At 42.8% G+C, this 6718-nt stretch overlaps 1 long non-coding RNA gene across 1 annotated transcript; it reads right to left on the reverse strand.

Annotated features, from left to right (window-relative positions):
- Nucleotides 1–3608: 3608 nt before the first annotated feature.
- Nucleotides 3609–6026, reverse strand: LOC125944768 (uncharacterized). Its single transcript, XR_007466483.1, has 2 exons — nt 5697–6026; nt 3609–5046 (listed from the first exon to the last, which is right to left on the reverse strand). It is a non-coding gene; the product is annotated as an uncharacterized LOC125944768 (long non-coding RNA).
- Nucleotides 6027–6718: the final 692 nt, after the last annotated feature.

Raw genomic sequence — 6718 nt, forward strand, 5'->3', positions numbered from 1 at the left:
TGCAGAGAGATAAATACCATACCATGCTCTGAATTTGCCCAGATGCAAGAATCACTCTTTTGTTTGGTCCTATTTCTGTCCATTATGAATCATGTGGAATAGGGCTTGCTGGTTTTTCTTTCCTTTATATGGAGCACCAAGTAAGTAAGATGACAACACTTTGTTGTTGCAAGCATTGTATTTGTCCTGGTGACCATGCACATAAGCAGTGCACCAAGCACTGCAATAAGATCTGCAAAAGCATTACATAATTTCAAAAGGTTACATTCCGGACTGCAAACAGCACACGGGACATGGATGAGCAAGAAGACAGTGCACTTGTGTCATCTTCTCTGCCCTAGTGCATATTATAATCAATACACCTACTGCTGCAGTCAACAAAACCACATGCAGTGGTGCCACTGATGAACTGAGATTTGAAGCAATTTTTGGAGCAGCAAAATCTTAATTTTGGAGCAGTTTGGAGCATCCACACTCAGATTTCGGAGCACTTTGGAGCTAATAAATACCAGCTGCTGGACACGACCTAAGCTATTTCAAACACTTGAAATTGACAAGCGTTATTCCAGAAAGCTTTCCAGATTCCAGATTTGCTTGCTGTAAAACAATGTTGCTCTGCCTCTAAATACGAGTTTCCCATCAATTTGAATGAAGACAAAAGACCTGTTCACACAGTGTGCTGTAATTAGTTTATTTCAAGTTGAGTGAAGCTGCTGATATGTTGCCTTTTACACTGTATGATTTGTTCATTGACAGCTGACACTATGTTTTCAGCAAGGCTCTAGTATCAGTCAGAAATACCTAGCCAGACTCCAATGTCATCAATGCTTTTCCGAGCCACGTCAGCCTTGATGAACCTCTCGTAACGCTCAGTCATTGCGTCAGACGACACCAGGTACTTTTCAATGGTATGTTTTCCTCGTAAAGCTGAAGCCTCTGTTTAGCAACTGGCTGATTCACAACTGGCGTCGACTGATTATTTCGACACCAGCAATTCAAACAAGCTCGATTATTCGGATTACTTTGAGGCATCATTACTGGCCCATAAATTTAAACTATAAATACGACCGAAATTTCGGACACTTTAAAGTACGCCATTCTATATAATTCGGACTCCGCCTGCACGACTACATGCTAATTTGACTGCTTAGTTGAGCGGAAATAGCAATATTTTGGCTTTGATACGTCGCTCGCTTCGCCACAGCATAGTGGACGGCCATGTTGCCGACACCTCTTGGAAAGCGAAACTTGCGAAGCCTAGTTAATCCAACACTGACCGCACCCAAACATTCGGGCAAACAAACTCCGGCAAGCCATTCGGGAGTGCATTCGGGTTGGCTCCGCACGTCCAGCGTTTATTCATTGACGTGTTAACTTAAGTAGCGACACCGTTGCAGCGACTTAAGTTGCTTAAGCGGCACCGACGACACCCTCTATGTCTCCGCCAACGAGGTCACTGATTGTTAAAAAAAAAAACGCCGTCATTAGCGCGGCGTACTACTGCGCAGCGATTGTGTATCGAAGCGTTCCGCTCGATACTATATGCCGCCCTTATTGTCCACCGTTATCTGCCGGCTGATATATATAACGCAGGCGGAGCACCGCAAGTAGTGGCAGCAGAAAAGGCATCGCTACAAATTCGCGGTCCTCTCGCCAAAGGTTAAAGATTCGGTGCATGCAGTAATTGTACTTTTGTCTATTTGTGGCGACAGCATAACAATGGTAGTGATACGGACTGACCAGATCGTAGGCAAGAGTATACATACACGCAGGACCACGTCGACAAACTTCGGCTTTATTTTTGGACGATCCCTTTCCGGCATACTTTCACTTTCGCAACATTTCACGAGACTAGCACTGGACACGTCGACGGATGATAGCGTTCTTGGCACACTATACCAAGTATGCCGACGCTAGTGAGGCGAAATCCCGCAAAAGTGAATGTACCCCCGAAAGTGGTCAACCGAGAAAAAGGTACTTTTTTGGCCACTGGAAGAATAAATTCAGTTCTTTTCTGGCGCATTTGGATATTTCCGACTCCCAATTATTTGGACTTCTAAGCAGTTCCCATCGAGCCCGAATTATCGGTCGCCGACGTATAGATAACGTGACGTTCGATTTATGAAGCCGCTTTAGTCATGCGCGCTATGCACGTCTGCGGGCCACTGCGGCCACACATGTAATGCGCAGCCGCTAATTTTGGCGCACTTAGGCGCAAAATCATGTATTTTTATCAGGATGGCGCAGGAAATCTCGTATGGCGCAATCTGGCGCAGGAGTGGGAGCACTGCACAAGGACAGATGGGAGCATGCTTGTGTTGTGCGCTGTTTGTGCCTCCATTTCTGCAACATTCTTTTCTTTGACATATCAACTTTCTGATGTACTTCATGTTAATCACTGCATTAATTCTATGCTGTTTCCATTGAATGAACCAGTTCTGTGTTGATGTATTTACTACCCCTCCTTCATCGGGCCATTTCTAGGGCCTCGAGCGTGTTGAAAATTTCAATTTAAAAACAAAAAACTTACCCAGACCCATTGGGTGACACATGCAGCAACAGAAAAAGGGTTTGTAAGTTGTAGACGCAATCAGGCAGGTGGAGATTAGTGAGCCAACATGCATGTCATTACAGCCGTATGTCCAGCTAAAGATTTTAGAGTTGAATTTTGCAGTCCAAATTGTCAAAAATCATGCTTCAAACACAAGAGACCGTCAGCTGACGCACTGCAGTGAATGTTGCAGTTTCTGAGGGGCGGCATTCGGTGATAAGCGTGTGCGTCAGAGCTTGGAATCGTGGGATGGGCTGGCGGTAAGAGCTCGACAATCTTTTAAAGCTGCTGTGGAAGTGAACCAATCAGCTTATGCAGGTCAGTTGCACATCCTATACGAGGGTCATTGAACAGCGATCACGGTACGTACATCAAGCTGCGAGTTCTCCAGACATCTGGAATAGGGTTTGCTGGTTTTTCTTTCCTTTATATGGAGCACAAAAAAGGAATAGAATATGAGAGATAAGATTCAAAGTCTCTGAAAAAACATTCACAACAGTTAACTCCTTTTGTGGGCTGATAGGGAGCCACCTATATATCATGAGAAAGAAGCAGGGGAGCTAGCCCACACAGGGCACGCGCCAGTGCTCCTTCTGCTTCGTCAGACCTCCATACTGCAGCTTCATCAGCATGTACCCAGTTGCCATGAAAAAAAAAACCAAAATTTTTTTTTTCATCCATAGAAATAAGCAGCGCCCACCATGCAGGGAAAGTCAGATGCATAAAGTATTTGTAGCATATTCCAAACTAAACTGCTTGAAATCAATTCTATCACTTATTTCTTTTGTTTGTTCTAGCAGCTGTCAGAGTTTAAATGAAGCTGACAGCAGAGTACCCGATTCCCCCAAAAGGTTGATATAGGGCCCTAAGTAGACTGATAGAGTGTTCATCACAAACATGCTGATAAAGCCAGCACTCACTCTGCCTTTAAAGAAGAAAGCGAGCAATAATGGATAAAGGATTTTATAAATCCATCTTTTGATTATGAATTGTTCTTTTTTTCTTTGCTGGAAGTGACATGTGCATCGAAACAGGTGTTTGAGACACCTGTTGACTTCATCAAAATGACCAACTTCAGCAAAATGACTGACGGTTAGTACTTGAGCCTGGTAAGATAGAAGACAAGGATGTCGCAAAAGAATGAGGCACAAGGTAGTATGCAATGAAGAGAAGGTGATGGTCTGAACTGTTCATCTTTCTGCTTGAAGGTCGCCATCCACTACAACGATGGAGCCTGCTCCACTTCAACCAAGGGCTCTTGCCTTTCCAGCACCAGCATGGGGTTGGTCCTCAGCACCATGTAAACTTGCTATTTAGTGCAATCATATAGCTCCCAATATAAACAGTGGCAGCAAAACATGGCAGGAACATATCACTGTGTTCATAGATTGATTTCCTGTTTGTCACATTACACCATCATGCAATTGAGCCAATATTGGTCGAATATGTTGCCGTATGAATAAGAAAAGGCATGAGCATCAAAAGCAGCTTCCAGCAGATGCAGGTGAGAACCTGTTATCAAAATGCATTGAGTGTAGGTGTACGCCTCACTTAATGCGCATTCTGCTAACTAAAAAAAAAAAAACTGAATTGAAAAGATTTATGAAGCATTTTACGTTTACCAAATAAGCAAAGATTTGTAGCAGTAAATTAGAGCACAATTTTTATGCTTTAGTTGCCGTCATGGCTATAATCTGAGTATAGTATGCAGGAAAAAAGTTGTGCATTGGTATAGTACCTTAATTAAAGACAAGGAACACATTTTCTAAGCAAAAAGATCCCATGTTTTGACCGTATTTCATGCGATTTCACCTATCACATTTTTCATTGCATAAGATTCGTTGGCTCTCGGCATATGTATGCCCTCCGGTGTCGTTTGTTCCTCTATGAATTAACTGTATTTGCTAGTCTAGGACTTGTCCTATCAACTACTTTTCTATGTTTTGACAATGTCTTCTGTTCTGGCTCTTTTTCCCAATTAGCGTGCCAGATTTACAGTGCTGGAATGACTGCTGTGAACACTACCAAATGGACCCAGAGCCAAAGATTCATAAACCTGGAATGTACAAGCCCTCTCACTACAATAAATGCCAACACAGAGCTGAATCATGATGTCTTGATCTAGCTAACGAACACAACGCGAGTTCGTACCAGCAAGCCGGGGCGGCCCCATTTTAATTAGGGGCAAAATGCAAAAATGCTTGTGTGCTTAGTCTTAGGCACATGTTAATGAACACTGGGTGGTCAAAATTATTTCGGAGCCCTCCACACAGTGAGTCTTTAATAACCCACTGTGCAGTTTCAGGACGTTAAACGGCACAATTAAAAATTTTTTCTTTCAATTTCTCACTCTTTTAGAACCTCAAAGAGATGGACCTTGCCTGAACTCGCGTCCCGTTCTTGACTATATTTGCCTGCACGGACGTCAAAGTGGCACCAGCAGTGATCATAGCTGCTGGATCTTGAGTCAAATGCGTCCTGCATTTGTTTCCTTCCTGGAAAGAGTAGTTATGAACATAATGTCACCTGTTCGGAAACATATTAAATCATGTGCCTCACTCATATCTCACGATATGTTCAGAACACTGCATCTTTTTCATATATCTGAAGTATACAGCCTTAGATTGTTCCACCGCTCTGCAAAAAAGCACTTGACAGAGTACTGTGCAACATACGTATACAGCATTTTCAGACATTACAACATGTTGCCAGTAGTACCACGTACTAACAAAGGATTGTATAGAATAAAATACAAACAATGAGATTAGGCCTCTACCCCCATTTCTAGATACAGTGGACACAAATACAAAATGATCGTAAATATGTCAACACATATCGTTCAGTGCAAATGTGTGTGACACACGTCAATTACTGCAAGTACCAATGTGAACACAACAGGACACTCACAGTATTTACCGATGGCATAAACATGCATGCGGCCTGCAGCATAAATACCAGAACCGGTCAAGCTCAGTCACGGTGCTAACGCCAACAGTTTATGAATTCGAATATTAGCTTCATTAGTTAATTAATTCATTTATAAGGGGCCACGCTTCTGAGTTGGTGCACGTGCTTCAGCGAATAGACACGTATTGCAACAGTCTGCCGTTACTGCTTGGCATCGCGCGACTTGAGCGGTACATACATAAAAGCGGCAGCGCTGCGAAACGGCGTCCGCGACTTCTCGTGCGCAGTGCACGCATCGGCACAGCGCTTTGCTTTCTTGGCGACGGAAGGCACGCTACAAAGCACCCTATGCACGAAATTCAATTCTCCAACATTCCCGCCTCAGCGCAGTTGAGACGAGCAGACATACCGCGGCGCCAATGCATTCAACAGCAGAGCGTCGCGTTTTGTGTTCGTTATGAGAAAGGAAAGGTTGGCTCTATCTTATGCAGACCTTGAGGGATCACGGCTCAGCTACCCGAAATACTACCATAGAATAAAGAACCAACTACACGAAATACCGAAACCGATAAGCCGTTGACCGTCATTTCCGCAGCGCCGCCTGGACAGCCCGTCAGGCCCACCGCAAGCCATCGGTGTGTTTACACGCGGAATCATATGGAGTGTACTGACACGGTCGCTGAATAATAATAATAATAATAATAATAATAATAATAATAATAATAATAATAATAATAATAATAATAATAATAATAATAATAATAATAATAATAATAATAATAATAATAATAATAATAGGACTGCTTTTTTTTTTTTTTACTGAGCTGATTGTACTGGAATGTTTTCCAGTACACCATGTCATACAAAACTACAGTAAAATGAAATAATCTTTTAAAACTGTAAACGCGTATATCTGCGGCTTCTAATTGAAGTTTCTTTGCCTGTATTATCCTACGTAAAAAGTAGGTGCCGTACTGGCTTGTACTGCAAGCATTATTTTATATAATTTGCTACAGAATTTTGCAAATGCGTTTTTTAAATAGCAGTTTATTATCTTAGATTATTCACCGACGACGACAATGCCAAAAATGGCTCGAGTGCTACGTGCAAAACATTCGAGGGCATACCCTCTTGTACTTTTACAATGCCTACCCAGTTGCTCCTAAATCAAGTGTCCAAGCTACCGTACCTGAATGCTCGAGAGTAATCCACCACGGTGGCGCCACGTTTATAAGCAAAATGTTTCGTTCCCTGGTGTTG

This window comes from Dermacentor silvarum, chromosome 4 (assembly GCF_013339745.2).
Source record: "Dermacentor silvarum isolate Dsil-2018 chromosome 4, BIME_Dsil_1.4, whole genome shotgun sequence".
In the NCBI taxonomy this organism is placed as follows: domain Eukaryota; kingdom Metazoa; phylum Arthropoda; class Arachnida; order Ixodida; family Ixodidae; genus Dermacentor; species Dermacentor silvarum.